At 36.6% G+C, this 19,890-nt stretch overlaps 1 protein-coding gene and 1 long non-coding RNA gene across 5 annotated transcripts in view; one reads left to right on the forward strand and one right to left on the reverse strand.

The window, feature by feature from the left end:
- Positions 1-5,088, reverse strand: part of LOC123525383 (neuronal calcium sensor 2-like) — a 215,638-nt gene extending 210,550 nt beyond the window's left edge. For 2 of the 4 annotated variants that reach the window (XM_045304389.2, XM_045304394.2), the window contains exon 1: positions 4,933-5,088. The gene's annotated coding sequence lies outside the window, so the exon portion shown is untranslated. The remainder of the gene's footprint in view (positions 1-4,932) is intronic. The other 2 variants (XM_053537911.1, XM_045304391.2) reach the window with 2 other exon arrangements.
- Positions 5,089-5,872: 784 nt separating this feature from the next.
- LOC128555506 (uncharacterized) lies at positions 5,873-13,276 on the forward strand. The gene is made up of 3 exons (XR_008370117.1): positions 5,873-6,012; positions 10,934-11,019; positions 12,220-13,276. It is a non-coding gene; the product is annotated as an uncharacterized LOC128555506 (long non-coding RNA).
- Positions 13,277-19,890: the final 6,614 nt, after the last annotated feature.

The raw sequence follows: 19,890 nt of genomic DNA on the forward strand, positions 1-19,890 counted from the left end.
TTTCTGGTTATTGTTCTTTATTATACCTCAATTTTGTTTGCAACGTTCCTAACCAGTAGGAAGTTTTGTTTGCTCGGCAATATTTTCTTGTTTGTACCCCTTATAACTTACACATTGTAAGCAATTTCATTGTCCTTAGGATAGTTTTCTAAACACGATATATTGATATGAGCTTTTACTAATTTATATGCAAGTCCAGGCTATTCTAAAATCAATGAATCAACTTGGCTTTTAAATGTTGACTTTGGAACCATGGTGGGGGCCAAGGATAAGGTTACTAGCGTAGTATTAACCAGTTTAAATTAACCAGTGGTGTGTCTGCCACCGACAGTTACAAGACGGTGCCCAACTGTGTTCCTTTCATTGTTCATTTTGCCCTCATCTATAAGTTTTACTTCATTTACATTGTGTAGATATGTATATGTGTACACATCAATACATACACTGTCACGGGGTTGTGGTTTGATGGGACTGTGTTCTCGGAACCTGACCTTTTCTGTTAGATATTAACCATTATCATGCTGGACACAACTGGTTCTGCCTTTGCGACCAGTGTAGATCTGCACTATTCGCCATTCAGTCAGTATCTTTTTGGAAAGAACACCTTTTAACAGTTAATGGTACAGTCCAAATTAAAAGATGGACAAGTTCATTACAGAAATTTAGCAGGGTAAGGGTTAATATTTGCGTTTTTCAGATTTTCAATTGATAATTAAGTGCTGTTTGTCTCACTTATCATGTTATCCCTAATGGAGCAAACACAATGTATTTTTTTCGCCATCTATAGTCTGTACTATCCTTACACTACCTTTCTCAAGTTTATCAAGATCGATTCCTCACATACCCTATGCTCACCTTAGTTTGATATGGAAAACCCATAATATTTAAGATTTTGCAAACATCTTTCCCGCACAGTTTTCATCCAGAGTTTTATGGTAGCCAGCATTTCTGTACTTTCAGTACTTTGATTAACCAGTAGTTGACTTATAATATTATAAGTGTCAAACAATTTCCATCTAAATAATTGTATAAAGTTTATATTTCAGTTAATTGTAATGGCAGACAGTTAACATATAACCCAGTGTTCCTGGATCCTGTACCAGTATTAGCTTGTTCTCTGCAAGTAACTGCCAACTTCCCCACATAAATCGGAGGTGGAGAACAAAATGTCTTCAGACACAATGTCTTTTATGAAATCCTCGGGGAGAAAATATGCCTCTCCCAGCAATCAAAACTCAAAACCAAGTAATATATGTAGACCTGCCCTCTCACTAATGAGCTGTTACGAGATGGGCTAATTGTTTACTGAGAGCCTGTTTATAAAGTACCTGAATTTCACCAGCATTTTGGTCATAGATGTTCTTGTTTAAATCTCTTACAAGTCAAATGGTTTATCGCGGCCAGAAATTTGTACAAACCGGACAGAAGTTGCGAAATTGTCATTTGTGCAGGAAAGAAGCGTTTACCGTAATGTCCAGTACTGGACAGGTATAGTGACCATGCACGGACACAGCCAATTTTCTCAGAGGGGGCCGATCCCCTTGCCCCCCCCCCCCCCCCTGGACATTTTGAAATTTAGCAGTTCATTTTTTGCATTCTGGGACAGTTTTATGGACTAACCTGTTAAATTTGGGAAAATAATAAAATCAAGCTTTCTTGAAGGTAAAATTCTTAGTTTCTTTTAGATAAATAATATGAATTATGTCGGGGTCGTATGTAGCAGCAGCCGCATATACTTTACATGCAGTCCTAATGTTGCCTTTTTCGAAAAACATTTTCTTTCCTTCTTGTCTTCTTTCCTTTTTTAAAGATTTTCCAGAGGGTGTCCGGACCCCCGGTACCCCCACTCTGGATCCGCGCATGGTGACATATCATGCTTTCTGTTTATGCAGGTGTGCTTGGTTAAATTTCAACAGAGCACAATTGTCTGAACAGTGTACAAACTCATTACTGTTTTTTCGGGCAAGGGTGGAAAAAAAGTGGTAAACAATGAAAGCAGTAACAGTTTTATTAAAAAAAACAAACAATGAGGCAAACATTTCCAACATCTTGGACGGTTCAAAAATCCCATGTTAAACATACGATAAAGCCCGAAACGCGTGAAAATGTTCCAAATGTAAATCGGGTGAAATAGACGCTCGTATAGTTAGATTATGCGTCTAGACTGATTAAACTGGGCGAGTCTACTTACTTATTACTTGAGGATGAAAAAAACGTGTTTTTTAAATGTTGCTCTTAAACAAGGGTGGCGGTTGAACTACTAAAAGTACAACAACAGTTAATTCACAACAAATCGTACAGTATGTTTTTATAATCAGTAGAAGCTAGTCGTATTTACGCTTATGAGACCTGTTTCACCCATAAAGTAAAGAATTGACAGGTCCATCATGAAATATTTTCCCCAGCGTGCAAATACTTGACCTATTCAATATGATCGCGGCCTCATCGGCCGCGATCAATTATCAGTGTATGAACCATTGAATGTTATATAGGTTCACTGTCTACAGACTTGTCCTTAAATGTTGTATCTTTTTCAAATCTGGTGTGCTCCCACACTACAACTGATGGAGACATGAAAAACAGAATTGTCTATTCAACTGAGACAATATGACAGATTTTGTATCAAGACAAAAAAAAATTTCTTAAAGAAAAACACTTTTCGTTCTATTGCACTGACGCAACAATGATTGACATATCTCATTATGCCATAATCCTCTGCAAATGTCTTGGAATATATAAATATATATAATACAGGTTTTCTCATGGAATGGGTCATATATATTAGGATAAAGATATATAAAGCAATTAAAGTTATTAACAATTAAGCATGTCTGTAAATAAATATGATATAATTAAATAAAGTCAGATTTGTTTTCACTGTTTGTGAGGTTTATATCTAGTTGATGATCATCTTTCATTTCCTCCAGTCTCACCTTCAGCTGTCACAAAAGTGACAAATACGAGGACTGTTCAAATATGAATGCATCTAAGCAAATAAAAATGTATCCTTGATAGATTTCAATGAAAATTTTATTTGGTCTCCTCGAAGTATTCACCTCCAACAGATATGCAAAGTTTCAGTCTTCTAATCCAATCCTTGAAGGCATTTTCATAGTCTTTTCTAGGTATACTATGAAGACACTGGAATATTGCAGAGCCGAGGTGTTTGGACTGCACACATTTTCGACCAGAAAGGTATTTTTTGAGCCTTGGGAACAAAAAGAAGTCACACGGGCAAGGTCAGGCGAATAAAGAGGGTGAGGAACACAACAACCTTTTCCTGCATCAGAAAGTCTTGTACAATAGATGCCTTGTGCGATGACTCATTGTCATGTAGCAATCTGACATTGGCCAAACCAGTTGCGAGTCTTCAATTTTTGAAATATTTCTTCAGTTTTCGAATAACTTTAGTCTTGTAAAACTTCGCATTTACGGATTTGCCTTTAGGTACAGCAACCTGAATGGCAGGACCCTGAGTTGTGAAGAATATGGCATACATTACCTTCTTGACACTCATGGTCCGCTTTGCAATGCATGGTATTTTGCCAGACTTTGTTGCCCATATTTTGTTCTGAATCTTTCGTTTGGGCTAGAAAAAATGAACCCATGTCTTGTCACCAGTGACAACATTTGCGAAAGACCGTGCATTGTAATTCGGAAACTGTTTAAGCAACAATTTTGCGCACTGCACACATGCCTTTTTCTGCTAATCCGTCAACAGATGAGGAATCCATCTAGCACAGATCTTTCTCATTTTAAATTACGTTTCAGAATTGTATGAGCTGCTCCTTATGAGATGCCAACCATACTAGCTATTTGCCTAGCGGTGTATCTTGCATCAGTAGCAACTATTTCTTTCACTCTAGCAACCATCTTGGCAGACGTTGCTGTTTTCGGCCGACGGCCATGTGGTGCATCTTCTGTTGAAACTAGCCCATATCTGAATTTCTTAAACCAATGAATAACTGTCGAAAAAGACATTTCATTATGCCCATAAACAGAACATATTTCATCAAAAATGTCTTTACACCCTATGCCAAGAATACAACGATTCTTAATATAGGACCATATTTCAACGGCGTACGCTGACCTTCTTCCAACCATTTTTGTATTAGTATACACGAGTAGGCAATGTTTATTGAGTGATAGACACTGCGGCTAAATTGAACAGATTTTAATGGGTGTGGTATCAATGTAAAGCTAACATGTTTATCTACCCAATAAACTTAATTTCCTCATGATTTTCGAATTATTGAGCGAGATAACGAGATAACGTTCTAGATGCATTCATATTTGAACAATCCTGCAACAAAACCAAGACTTTTATCAACATCAGAACAGTACTTTACTGGAAATCTAACCATTCTTTGTGATAATATGCTTGTAAAAGCTCCTGTGTAATTTGTATAAACTTTCTCTTCTCTCTGGTAACATAAATGTGTTTACACCACAATAAAAAGTACATAATCTCATGTAAGGACAACAGGAGCTCCACTTCAGTATCTTTGCCAATAATCAGGCTTAAGTATTAATGATATTTTAGTCTTATGAAACCACTAATATTTGTAATGGATGGAATTTAACTGACTTAATTCCTTGTTGTGTAAAGCAATTAAGTCAAATCTTGAAGAATAAGAAATTTTCCAATTAATTTCCCTTAAAATTTGAAAGTCATTAATACATATCCCAAAGAAAAGGCTGTTTTTTGTTGAAACTATTTGAAAGAAAGCTACTTAAACAAAGTTTGGTGACAACAGATCCACCAAAACTAAAGTTATTAAGTGGAACTGATTTGTTTGGCTCAGTCCATCTGCAGCCAGAGTAACAACATAACCCATTCTAATAACCAAGAGTTTTCTTTAAAATCCCCAAAAGAATAATAAAGTTTTCACAGTATAATACTACAAAATATATTATAAACTCCACACTCACTTGTACTCCAACATGTATCCACTTTTTTACACATATTCAAGTACATATTCAAATTCTAGTAATAATACCAGATGCACTCCTTGACAGTTTATTTATGCTGAAGTATATACATAAATTTGTACAAAACTTTAAAATATTTAAGTACTTGAATTGTTATAATTACCGTACTTACTCACTGAAATACACAACTACTTTATTTTCTGTGATATGAGTTATGATTTGTCCTTTCATATATATTCGGCCAGTCAAGTTCGCATGATGATTACAGATGTTAGACTTACAAGGGCCATGACGACACAATATCACAAACCTGATACTTGCACAAGTTAGTTACCTATGGTTTTATTAGGGAATCGATCTTACCGATTTTCGTCGCGAAGCGACGAAAATCGGGATCGAATCCCACTACGGTAACATACGAGGGTATCCAAACAACACATACTATCCAAATAAAAAAATATGGAGTTCCGGTTTAGACCATGGGCGTGCGACGACCCCGATGAAATTCGGGATATCACGGCCTTCGTTAATGTTAATAAGCGTCCGTCAGATCAGTAGGCGAAACGCAATATCCGCACAATAAGATGTCTGCGACTCGAAAGAATATTCAAAGTAAGCTGTTAATTTTGTTGCGTCAGAAGCTAATCAGCCGGTAACGTGACTACACTGATATAATGTGTGATACAAACATGCTTTATTCAATACTGAGTAGCATTTTTAAAGGGCGACATTTTGAACATTTTTATATTTAGAGTGAGAGTGGATACACGTTACACTGGCGCCGACATTTTGAAAATTTGAGGAAACAAAAACATTCTCCAACGAGTTCTTCAGCTCGGGGAATGAGAGAATAGATTCACCTTTGTGTCGCTTTTCAGATCGTATTTAATTCCTTTCCGGTACTTTAGTTTCTTTGAACTTCTTTGTTACTAAGCCTACATTGAATTTTTAAAATTAAGAAATCCGTGATTTTACTTGCAGGCATGACTGATTAATGGAATTATTTTACTTTTATATAGAATATGGACGGCACTCCATTACAGCATGTGCATGGTTGGACCTGTTGACATTTTTAGAAACGTGAGTAACTAACTTTCCATTGTATAATAATAATGTAAACAAACACCCCACCCTTAAAAGCATAGAAATTCCTTATTTTTTACATTTTTATTTATTCATCAGTTTGAAATAGGCCTTTTAGATTATTATTTCTTAAGGCTCACTGCATGTATACACAGTAAGTTGAGCTTATGATTCTGCCGATAAGCTGTGCTCGGCCTAAATATAGCATTATAGGGAATCGGATCGGCTTATAGAAAAAAGGCAGTGGCTACGATTACGGTACCGTAATCCTAGCCTCCGGTTCTAGGATTACGGAAGTTCCGTATTCCTAGACAACCCTATGAGAATAGGCTAGGATTACGGGTGTATTTAAGAGGCATCAAATTATGTTAGGACATGCATAAATGACATTGTAAACTTACTCATTCACATAATTTCACTAATATTTCGTGCTATCGATCGGCCGTTTTGGGTTAGTATAAATTATCTTAATGGCGGTGCGCGGAAATATTATAGAATTATCTATGTTTCGTATATACCTGCATTTTTTTTTCATCAAGTCAACACAAATGGTCCTTAATAACATAAAATATGGTTAAAATCATTAAATTCAAAGTATAGATTTTTTTTTAAAATCTTAACTTTGACACCTCATATTTCTAACATATTTCCGCGCGCCGCCATTAAGATTATGCTAACCCAAAACGGCAGATTGAAAACATGAAATAATAAGGCAGGCATGAAAAATTAAGTGAAATAAGTAAGTTTACAACATCATTTATGCGTATCCTAACATATACTTTATGCCTCTAAATATACTTCCGTAATCCTAGCCTATCCTCATAGGGTTGTCTATAAATACGGAACTTCCGTAATCCTAGAACCGGAGGCTAGGATTACGGTACCGTAATCGTAGCCACTACCTAGAAAAAAATATAGATTTTAAACAGTCTGGTAACATTGCCCAATCCGGCTTTCGACATAAAAACTAACATTTTTTGAAAAATAGTAAAGATATTTCTTTCAAACTTGGTTCATCTGTTCATATGACACAAATTAAAATAAAAATAACTTGGTTGCCTTCAGTTTTGGTAGAATTATTTCCCCTTTTCAGATTTTTATGATGCATAATTTTTGAAGTCCAAAAAATTATGTGTTAATGCATTACATTATGCTATTGGTGTTTGTTTCGTATATTCCACACTCATTTGACACCATGTAAATTGTCAACAGTCGAGATAGCGTTGATAAGCGCAACTGGGCGCAGACATGCAATTCGGCTCGATCTTTCTTTGGAATATATGTAATACTGTTTACATGTCGTACTGATACAACCACATTTTAAAATAAATTCGTATTCATACATCCACATTTTAAAATAAAGTCATATCTGATCCCTAACAAGTTTGTAATTACAAAAATACAGCCCTTATCTGGAGTTCTGAAGCATGCTGTTGGTCAGAATTATGAAGGAATTGAATTCAAACTGTTCCATAAATGCAAGAGTTTAAGAGTTAGTCAGAACCATAATCATGCAGAAGATGTAATTACTTTCACAAATCACAGGGCTCGAATTTTGGACTCGCTAAATGCAAGTCAATTTCATGGAATGCAAGTTAAGATAAAAATTTCACACAATTTATTTTGTAAATACAAATAATAGTCAAAATTGTTGCAGTTTTTGTTAATGTTTGTAGATTCGCTTTCATTTGAGGATAACAGAAAACACAACATCTTTTTTGGTTAGCCATTTCTTGTTGAATGGATTACTGATTATAAAGAAATGTAGAGGTCTATCTTATAATTAAATCTAGAACGCAGGCTATCTTACTAATTCGTACATGTATACAGTTGAATCGCTATTTATAATATTAGGTACGAAAATTTGCCTTGCCGTAGTTTCAGCCAGTAGTTAAGTTACGCCATCAATGATGCATTCCGAATTACTTTGAAGGTCATTTTGAGTTATAATGCACAAAATTGTACACCAAGGAAAACCGTGCAAACAATATTTATGTTCTAGCATGATTTTTTAGGATATTCTAACATTCTTAATTGAAAGTCTAAATTTGCAAGTAGATTTCAGATTAAGCAACAAGAAAAAAAGCTACATGCTAAAATTTGCAGTACGTTGGTCAAAAAGTTAAATTTGAGCTCTGCAAATGCAAACTGAAGCCGCTCACATTACTTTTTGGTCCGATGCATTCAGTTCCTGTTCTCCTAGGAATCCCCAGTCGAGCATGTCCCAAACAATATGATGAAGTATTTTGAGGGTATGAGCTAGACCAGTTGTTTTATGGTTCAAAATTCAGCTTTAAGTTCGGGCATGTGAAATTGGTGTCATGCTTGGAAAATTTTCTATCTGGTTGCCAGCATGGTTAGTTGAAATCTGAATTTTGTACACTGCACACATACTCAAATACGTTTAAAGTTATACGTTTATGAATCATGACCGTCAGATACCAATAAACAATTGTAGCATTTTGTTGGCTCCTGTGTTCATACTAAACTGAGGAAGGCAGAACAGATTCTTCTAGCTGCTTTACCAGTCTGTTTTTGCCTTTTCATGATACCGAGCAAAGTGAAGGTCATAGACCACCAAGTCAAAAAGGTACCTGGAATTCACTGGGTTAAAGTAATGTTCATACCTGTCAAGACACACGCATTGCGTGTGTGCCACATGCATTTCGGCCTTAGATCACGCTCACAGGCCTACTATTCAAGGTCACACGCATGTTAAAGAAATAAAGCAATCAATTGTTTTTTTCGTAGAAAATTATTGAATCAAACATGCAAGGTGACGTTGACACAGTGTTTTTATACCATGTAATACAGCTTTTACATTCACCGATGCAACATGTTATTTCTACCGCATGAATAAACATCACAAAAAGTAAACATGGAGGGAGACTATTCAAAACCAGATCTATTGTGTGTTAAAAGTCTAAATTTTCTACGTGAGGGCGTTTCCGGCTTTTAAGGATCATCGCCCTCCAGACCCTCACGAGGGAAACCTTTCCTTCAAACTCCGATCACACTCGTGGCCTTTGTGGAGCCTTGACAGCTATGAATGTATGTCTGTTCTGGCTGGTCAGTCGTGTAAACAAACCTACTCATACAGTGACTTTTCTTTTTTCAAAACTGAAATTTTTAACCGCATTTACTCCGTTTCATTATACATTTTGACAAAATTTGCTACTGTTTTATTATGTCTCCCCCAGGAGACATATTGTTTTTGCCCTGTCCGTCCGTCCGTACGTACGTCACACTTCATTTCCGAGCAATAACTGGAGAACCATTTGACCTAGAACCTTCAAACTTCATAGGGTTGTAGGGCTGCTGGAGTAGACGACCCCTATTGTTTTTGGGGTCACTCCATCAAAGGTCAAGGTCACAGGGGCTGAACATTGAAAATCATTTCCGATCAATAACTAGAGAACCACTTGACCCAGAATGTTGAAACTTCATAGGATGATTGGTCATGAAGAGTAGATGACCCCTATTGATTTTGGGGTCACTCCGTCAAAGGTCAAGGTCACAGGGGCCTGAACATTGAAAACCATTTCCGATCAATAACTAGAGAACCACTTGACCCAGAATGTTGAAAATTCATAGGATGATTGGTCATGAAGAGTAGATGACCCCTATTGATTTTGGGGTCACTCCGTCAAAGGTCAAGGTCACAGGGGCCTGAACATTGAAAACCATTTCCAATCAATAACTAGAGAACCACCTGACCCAGAATGTTGAAACTTGATATTATGATTGGTCATAAAGAGTAGATAACCCTTATTGATTATGGGATCACTCCGTCAAAGGTCAAGGTCACAGGGGCCTGAACATTGAAAATCATTTCTGATCAATAACTAGAGAACCACTTGACCCAGAGTGTTGAAACTTAATAGGATGATTGGTCATAAAGAGTAGATGACCCCTAACGATTTTGGGGTCACTCTGTGAAAGGTCAAGGTCACAGGGGCCTGCACATTGAAAACCATTTCCGGTCAGTAACTTGAGAACCACTTGACCCAGAATGATGAAACTTCGTAGGATGATTGGTCATGCAGAGTAGATGAACCCTAACGATTTTAGGGTCACTCTGTTAAAGGTCAAGGCCACAGGGGCCTGAACATGGAAAACCATTTCCAATCAATAACTTGAGAACCTCTCAACCCAGAATGTTGAAACTTCATAGGATGATTGTTCATGCAGAGTAAATGACCCTTATTGTTTTTGGGGTCACTCCGTTAAAGGTCAAGGTCACAGGGGCCTGAACATTGATAACCATTTTCGATCAATAACTTGAGAACCACTTGACCCAGAATGTTGAAACTTCATAGGATGATTGAACATGCAGAGTAGATGACCCCTATTGATTTTGGGGTCAGTCTATTAAAGGTCAAGGTCACAGTGGCCTGTTCATGTAAAATCATTTTTTGGAAATAACTTGAGAACCACTTGACCTACAATATTGAAACTTAATAGGATGATTGGACATGCAGAGTACATGACCCCTATTTATTTTGAGGTCACTTGATCAAAGGTCAGGGTCACAGGAGCCTGAACAGTGACTTGAGAACCACTAGGCCATGAGTGTTGAAATTTAGCGGGATGACTGGACATGCCAAGTAGATGATCCCTATTGCAGCCAACCATCAGTGTCTCTTTGACTTTCGCTCCTGACCCCTATTGACTTCTTGCCTATAGGACTTTGCATTGGGGGAGACATGCGCTTTTTTAAAAAAGCATTTTCTAGTTTTCATTAAAAGAAGTTTTATTTAACAAATTTATCCCGCCATGCCAATGATATAATTGGGGTCATCTTATTGGCATGAAAATTGATAAACTGCAAAAAGGATGTTAGCTCTTAGACCTTTGAAATTTCAAAACAGTTGGTTGTCCATGTTTTCTTAATTTGCTCACCTTTCACTATTTTCAGGCATCTTGGTCTATTATACAGAGTATTGTTGTACTGCTCCAAAGTGCTTGTTGACAGACTGAAACCACTTGCTTGCGGCTCATAAGGTATTTCTATCTTTCTGTTTCTTTATTATATAGTTGCAGCTGTGCACCATGGGAAGCAGTTTCAATCATTCAAAAGGCATGATATACTGTATACAAATTAGTATTTGTGTGAACTGATTTTTGCGATTGAGTCGGTGCATAGAATCAAATACCAAGGAACATTAGGCGTAAAAAAAAATTGTCTGTTTCCTGTATCCTGACCTACCATAATTTTTGGCCCGACCCTAAATGGACGGTCCGTCCGCCTTTGTCTTTGAGAACATTTTTTTCAACTTTTTGACAAAAAGTTGCAAAACTGCACTTTTTATGCTTTAAACATGGACAGTGATGTTATAAATCAACTTACTGATGCTCTAGAGGCATAACCCCCCTATTTGTATTCATTTTTTGACACAAAAATAATTTCCAAAAAGTCTCCCTAAAAATAATTTTAAAAATTCCAAGGAAAAAGTTTTTCTGACCTACCTACCCTAATTTTTTTTAGCATGTTACCGGAAACAAAATTTTTTTTAGTCCTTAGTAAAGACTCCATTTCATTTTCTTGATGATAAAGCATTTCTGGACAAAACCATAAAATTTAATACATGTATGCAAATTTAAACAATTATTAGCTCGATCACCTGTCACAGGGTGACAACATGAGTTGATGTCCGTCATGTGCCAACAATTTGTAAAAATCTTCTTCAGAACCACTGGGCAGATTTACACCAAACTTCACAGAATGATCATGAGGTGGTCCTCTTTCAAAATTACCCAAAGAATTTAATTCCATATAGAACTCACCGAAAAGAAAAACTTTGAAAATGATTTCTTGTCAGAAATTGTTAGCCGGCAGGGCTTTTCATCCTTATATGACAGAGGCCTATATTATTTTTATTCGGCCACTTCCCAATCCAAAAATATTGCATTTTTTCCCCAACATCCCAAAATGCAAGGTAACATTTCCCAAAAATCACATCAACAAATGGTTTAATTTTATTTACATTTTAGTGTTATCGCAGGAAGCGGTTCTCAGATATTGATTTTTTAGCTTACCTGTCAAGGTGAGCTTTTGTGATAGCGCGGCATCCGTCGTCCGTCCGTGCGTCGGTAAACTTTTGCTTGTGACCACTCTATAGGTCACATTTTTCATGGGATCTTTATGAAAGTTGGTTGGGGTCTCTTTTTATCAATTTACAATATTTGATTTCTGTTTTACAGGTTCACTTCTTGAGAGCAGGCAGCTACAAAATGGAAGGTCAACAAATCCAGTATACTTGAAAAGCAAGAAAGAAACATCAGAAAATATAAAAAAGACAGAAGAACAAGGGAACTTTAATAAAAAAAAACTTTTAAGGATAGGAATTCAGGATTTATTTAGAAACTAAATATATTTTGAGAACAGCAGTGTTTGACTAAGCTCTGTTACTTTAAGAGATAATGTGATTATCACATTGGTTTTGTTATTGTCGAGCCCGCTTGCGGAAGCGAAGACATAGTTGTTTAAATGTCTATTCGGTGTATGTGAGTGTGTGCGTCCGTCCGGATTTGTTTGTCCGGACTATAATTTGGACATGCATGGAGCAATCTTGTTTATATATGGTATGAATGTTAACCTCAGTGAGACGGAGTGCCATGCGCAAGCCCCAGGTTCCTATTTCAAAGGTCAAGATCACACTTACAGGTCAAAAGTCAAATTCAAAAATGACTTTGTCCGGAGCATTTCTTCTTCATGCATGGAGGGATTTTGATGTAACTTGGCACAATTGTTCACCATCATGAGATGGAGTGTCCTGCGCAAGAACCAGGTCCCTAGGTCTAAGGTCAAGGTCACACTTAGAGGTCAAAGGATAAAAGAATGACAACTTTGTCTGGAGGGACTTTAGATGTAACTTGGCACAAATGTTCACCACCATGAGACGGAGTGTCATGCGGAAGAACCAGGTCTAAGGTCAAGGTCACACTTAGAGGTCAAAGGTCAGATACAAGAATGACTTTGTCTGGAGCTTTTCTTTTTGATGCATAGAGGGATTTTGATGTAACTTGGCACAATTGTTCATCATCATGCGACGGAGTGTTATGCATAAGATCCTAGAATTACTTCCCTTTGTTGTTACTATAAATAGCTTACATTTGTAACTTGTTTATTACTGGTCGTAGGGAAAAATCAAGACCACTTTTCTGTAGTACAACATGCATGTTACATCCAATTTTTAGGTGTATTTTGACCTATCTCTGCTGGTGCGGATTTTTGTGTGAATTTTTTTTTTAATTTTTTTTTTAAATTTTTTAAAAAAAAAATTTTAATTTTTAATTTTACGTTCCTTTGTTGTTACTGTGAATAACTTATATTGTAACTTTTTGCAATCTCTTTTATTTGGCATAAATGTTTGCCTCAATGAGACAAGGAGTGTCATGCACAACTCCCAGTCCTTTTGACAGCTGGCGGGCTTGACATATTACCCGTGGGCATCTAGTTCTCATATTTTTCATGAGATTTTAAAGAGAATGTTCTGTTATACCCCCATGTAGTAAGCTTGTCTGTCTTTCAGTCAGTAGGTTTTCATGGCTTCCAGATGATAACTCATGAAAAGCTTGACCAATTTAAATATTTTTTGGTACATAGTTACAGGTCAAGTTCAACTTTGGGGTCAGTAGGTCAAAGGTCAAGATAAATTGCAAACGCTTTGGCCTGGGATCATAGCTTTTGTAACACAGGTGTAACATGATAAAATACAGGTTGTTTGAATTTGAGGTCAATAGATCAAAGGTCAAGGTCACAGTAATTTTGAACAGTTGAACCATTTCCGAATGATAACTTGAGACCTTGAGCCCAGGATGATAAAGTTTGGTACACAGGTGTCACATCATGAAATACAGGTCAAGTTTTACTTTGAGGTCCGTAGGTCAAGGTCACAATAAGGCAAAACAGTGAAATGTTTTTCAGATTATAACTTGAGAATGCTTGAGCCTAGAATCATGAAAATTGTTAGGGAGGTTGATTAAGACCAGCAGGTGTCCCCTAATGATGTTTAGGTCACAGGTCAAGGTCACACTGACCCGGTTCTTTAAAATGATGCACGGAGGGGCACCTGGGGTATTCCTCCACCATTAAAACTGGAAAGTCGCCGTATGACCTATCCTGTGTCGGTGTGATGTTAACTTCAACAAAATAAATAACGGTTCTTCAAAACGGTTTTTGGACAATAACTTCAGGATGCTTTGGATGAGAAACACAAAATTTAGTACAAGGTTGGTCTTGACCAGCAGATTACCTGTATTGATTTAGAGTTCCAAAGGTCAGGATGATCCGGAACATTTAAACCTTTTCCATACAACAACTTGAGAACACTTGGGCGGAGGATCATGAAACTATGGAGATTGAATTTGAGGTCATTAGGTAATAGCTCAAGAAAATGCTGCTTTGTTATTGGCTTAGTTCTTTGATAAGGCCATATTGTGGGGTATAATTGTCACTCATGTGACAACTCTAGCATTTAGCTCACCTGAGCACAAAGTGCTCAAGGTGAGCTTTTGTGATCGCCCTGTGTCCGTCCGTCGTCAACAATTTGACTGTTAACACTCTAGAGGTCACAATTTTGGCTTAATCTTTATGAAACTTGGTCAGAATGTTACCCTCAATAAAATCTTGGACACATTTGATGTTGGGTCATCTTGAAACTAGGTCACCAAGTCAAATCAAAGGAAAAGCTTGTTAACACTGTAGAGGTCACATTTAAGACTATATCTTCATGAAACTTGGTCAGAATGTTAATATTAATGATCCATAGATCAGATTCAAATCTGGGTCAAGTGGGGTCAAAAACTAGGTCACCAGGTCAAATCAAGGGAAAAGCTTGTTAACACTCTAGAGGTCACAATTTTGGCCCAATCTTAATGAAACTTGGTCAAAATGTTACCCTCAATAAAATATTGGACAAGTTTGATATTGGGTCGTCTAGGTTCAAAAACTAGGTACATGTAACCAGGTCAAATCAAAGGAAAAGCTTGTTAACACTGTAGTGGCCACATTTATGACCATATCTTAATGAAACTTTGTCAGAATTTTAATCTTGATGATCTATAGGCCAAGTTAAATCTAGGTCAGGTGGGATTAAAGACTAGGTCGCTAGGTCAAATCAAAGGAACAGCCTGTTAACACTCCAGAGGCCACATTTATGACTGCATCTTCATGAAACTTAATCAGAATGTTAATCTTGATGATCTTTCAGTCAAGTTTGAATCTGGGTCATGTGGGGTCAAAAACTAGGTCACCAAGTCAAATCAAAGGAAAAGCTAGTTAACTCTTTAGAGGCTACATTTATGATCATATCTTAATGTAACTTGGTCAGAATGTTGATCTTGATGATCTTTATGTCAATATGCCAGGTGAGCGATACAGGGCCATCGTGGCCCTCTTGTTTATTTGTTCTTGTTGTAAGAGAAATTGTACATTTTAGAATACAGATTACAGCAAGTCACATTTTCTTTACTTTGACAATACTTATTTCAAAGCCTGACAAAAGCATCCAGTACTGTTGTTAAAAGTTGTTATTCACAGTTCAGCTATATTTCATGTATGGATAAAACAAACTATGTGATCTGTGATCATTATAAATGTGTATACAGATAAAACTTAAACATGTGAACAGTTTATTCAATAAATAAAGTGTAATGCAAGTCTTTGTGATGTTTATATAAAAGCAAAATTAGGATTTGTTTTACGAGTAATTTCAGAATTACAATTAACACAAATAGAAAAAACCAAGCCTGCACAAGAAAGCTAATATGTCTCCCTAGACTGAGCTCTTAACCTGCCGTGGTGCAAATAGATTGTTTATGTGTGTCTGTTAAGTCTTGTTAACAGTGAGTTGCAATCTAGTAACTTTTAAGTTTGTATGATTTTTAGCTCACCTGAGCACAGTGTGAGCTGTTGTGATCACCTTAAGTCTGTCATTGTGCTTCTCAACAATTTGCCTGTTATTAAACACCCTAGTAGACAGTTTTTTTAAATGTTAAAGGGATGAGTTGAAGTCTGATCGATTCCCGATTGAGGCAGTGCCTTATTTCATATTATAATTATACTTGTTACAAAAGTAAAGATCAAGGGACTTTTATTAAATCAGGACCATAATATTCCCAGATCAAGTCAATGACCACGACATCCTGGCCATATTCATTTTACTACCCTGAACAGTGTCCTAAAATTCTGGAGTAATGTTCTAATTGCTGTCAAAGGCATGGAATAGTACACACTGTTCTGCTCTGGTACCCAGGACTTTTGAATGGATTTATTTAGAACAGGCTGCACATTTTTCAAACATTCAGAACACTACTATTTATCACACCATTGACTTAAAGGGTGTGTTCGATTCGGGTAGAGTCGAGCGAATTTTTCACACTACCACCAATCGAACAAGAGTAGTGCAACGCTAGTGTCAAGGTCACAGGTTAAGAACATGCTCCTCCTGCAATGTGGAGTGAAGTCGAGCAAATGTGCGTATGACTTAATCCAAAATGGCGGCATAGCAGCGGAAAGTGAAAGGTTAGCATTATGCACAAACTATAACAACTGTAAATAAAGTTTAACATTTCCATCGAAGCTGATGTTGAGAAACAATGTAAATTTATCGAATTAATGTAGATGCATCCTTTTGATTTAAAAAATCATATTTACACTCAACTTGACTCGAATTCAACAGTAAACTGCGCATGTGTGAGTGTAATACTAGCGTACTCCCACTTGGTCAAATCAAACACACTCAAAGAGTGAGTGCAGAAAGTTCAGAGAAGTCCTCGATTCGCAAGGTCCTTAAATATTATAAATACAACAAACTATTTCTAACCACAATGATGCTTTATACAGTACTTGACCACAAATACACTAATACAATCACAACAGGATGTTTTGTAAGGTCATAAACAGTAACAGTGATTGATGAAGATCCATCATGCAGATCATGGGAAGAAGTTGTTTAAACATATTTCTATTTTTACTATTAGCTCTGGTGGACCATAAAAAGGACCACATGCCCCAATTTTAAAAAAATAAACTGGGAGAGGACCTTAAAATGATGCTATAATCAAGATTGATGAAGATCCATCATTCGTTTGTAGAAAGAAATAATAACAAGGTATTTCTAGTTTTAGCTTAAATAGTGGCCCTTAAACTAGTCCAGCAGCCCAAATTTGGAGAGGACTTTACAATGAATGATGCTAAAGATCCAAGTTTGATGAAGATCTACCAAGTGGTTCATGAGCAGAAGTTGTTATTTTAGCTCCAGTGGATGCTAAAAAGGGCCCAGTACCCCAATTTGAAAACAACTGAGAGAGAACCTTACAATGATGCTTCAGACAACAATTAACAAATATCTATCAAGTGATTCATAAGACAAAGATGTTTAACAGTATCATGTGGCCCCTGAAACGGCTGGCTTCCAATCTTAACAGATGTGGGAGAGGATCTTGCCGTGATGCTACAGACAAAGTTTGATGAAGATCTATCATGTAGTTCATGAGAAGAAGACATTTATAAGCATTGGAACTAAAAATACAAACTCCACATAGGCACTATCTATTTTTGATATATGTGTAGGTAATTGCATCGGAGTACACAGCCTGAAAAATATTTGAAATATGATTTTCTGGAAAAGAATTATTTCAGCTGAAAAATATTATCCTGGGTAGAACACGAAATGCCCCCTTGATGCATTCAGTAACTGCACAAGGAACAGAAATTATTGAGTCACTGTGCACTGGACGTTTGACGTACTGACCTCAAATCAATAATTATGGGTCATATACCAGTCATAAGTGGCATCCGTATCAAATGTGATCTTAGATCAAAGCATTGGACCTACTGACCTGAAAATCAATAGGGATCATCTGCTGGTCAACATCAACCTGCCTATTAAGTTTTGTGATCCTAGGCCCAAGTGTTCTCAAGTTATCATCCGGAAACGGTTTAACTGTTCCAGGTTACTGTTACCTTGACCTTTGACCTACTGATCTCAAAATCGATAGTGGTCATCTGCTGGTCATGATCAATCTCCTTATCAAGTTTTATGATCCTATGCCCAAGCGTTCTCAAGTTATCGTCCGGAAACTGTTTAAACTGTTCCGGGTCACTGTGACCTTGACCTTTGACCTCAAAGTTGAACTTGACCTGTATTTTAGTATGTTACACCTGTGTACCTGTGTACCAAAAATTATTTAAATCTGTCAAGCCTTTCATGAATTAACGTCGGGAAACCATGAAAACCAACTGACAGACTCACTCCTATATACACCCCAAACTTCGTTTGTGGGGGTATAATTAGTTCAAAGTTGACAAGTTAAATCAAGAGATAGTTCACTAGTTAAATCTCTAAGAATTTTCAGCAATAAGATCAAGAGAGAATTTACAAGTAAATCAAGAAGAAATTCACCAATTAAATCAGGAAAGCGTTCACAAATCAAATCAAGTGAATAAAAGAAAAGGTTCAGTAGATATATATGAGAGAAAGTTCAATAGATAAATCAAGAGAAATTTCACTATTAAAAACAAAAGAACATTACTATTATCTGAGAGAATAGGAGGGGATAATGATCTCTTTCAGAGATGTAATGCTTGCTGACAACTAGACACATTTGACTGTCCGAATATGGTGCAGAATAACCAGCAAATTCTAATGATTGTGTGTCTTTGCTTCAGACAGTACAATTTGAAATATACCACAAAGTTCTAACTGCTTCTCTTTGATTAATTCCCTACTAGAGTTTGAGAATTAAATTTCAGTTTATCTATCACACATTCTAACACACCCCAATTCATTTTCCTATTAACAAAGAAGGCTGAAAACAGTGTGTTATTATACAACAATTAATTTTTGTGACGTCACAATTATTACGTCATAGCGTCAAATGGCTTTGCGGCACACTGGAAAAGAAACCAACGGAAAACAGGCAAATATTTAATGAATGTTGTCAAGGATGTACTTTAAAATCCTTGATAATGTGTTAGAATCAAAATAATATATTTCATTTAGTGATTTGCTCTGGAATAAAATCACTGTTTGTCGTTCAGATGTGTATTATTATATCACTCGGGCTGCACCCTCGTGATATTATTCCTTCGCATCTGAACTCCACACAATGATTTTATTCAGCAACAAATCACTAGATGAGATATATTATTTCTTAAATAATACATTCCAAATAACCAATAACTCAAAGTCTTGATTTTTTTTCTGATTTTGCAAGTATTGTCCAACCTCTATGTAAAAAAACATTGTGACATCCAAGATGTGGTCTATATGTGCTGACTGTCTTAACTTACATATTAAAATAAAATGGAAATGAAAGTAGTGGTTTGTCCACTTAGAAACAATGAATGAGCCTGTAACTTTGCTGCAATCAGATTAAAAATGTCCATTTAGGTGTGAGACAGTATTTGCATAATAAGCCAGTCCATTAAAGGCACTCGCTACAGTTTTTCCGGACGGGTCGATATTTACCCCAACACTGTGCCAATTTGGTTTCGATGTAGCTCACTGCAGACTTGGTGCGGTCTTCTGCGCATGCCCGGAAGTGATTATCTAATGTCGCGCACGGCAAAAATTCACAAATTATTGTATGTTCGCATGCATTTAATGTACAAAATGTATAATATACTGACTAAGGGTAAGTATCACCATGGTTACAAAATATATACATTTAAAGTACTTTTAGTTCAAATTGCTTCAATCCGACATATACTGGAGTCTGTTATTTATACCAGTGCTCAAACTCTGCATTGAGTCACAGCTGTTTCTAATCCCGTACCGTATCCGTACCTTACATTCGTAAACTATAGGTTTTGTTAGAAAAAAGGGCGGAAACTTTCATCGTTCTATGCCATCAAAATGCTTCAGA

The sequence above is a fragment of the Mercenaria mercenaria genome, chromosome 3, assembly GCF_021730395.1.
Source record: "Mercenaria mercenaria strain notata chromosome 3, MADL_Memer_1, whole genome shotgun sequence".
NCBI lineage: Eukaryota > Metazoa > Mollusca > Bivalvia > Venerida > Veneridae > Mercenaria > Mercenaria mercenaria.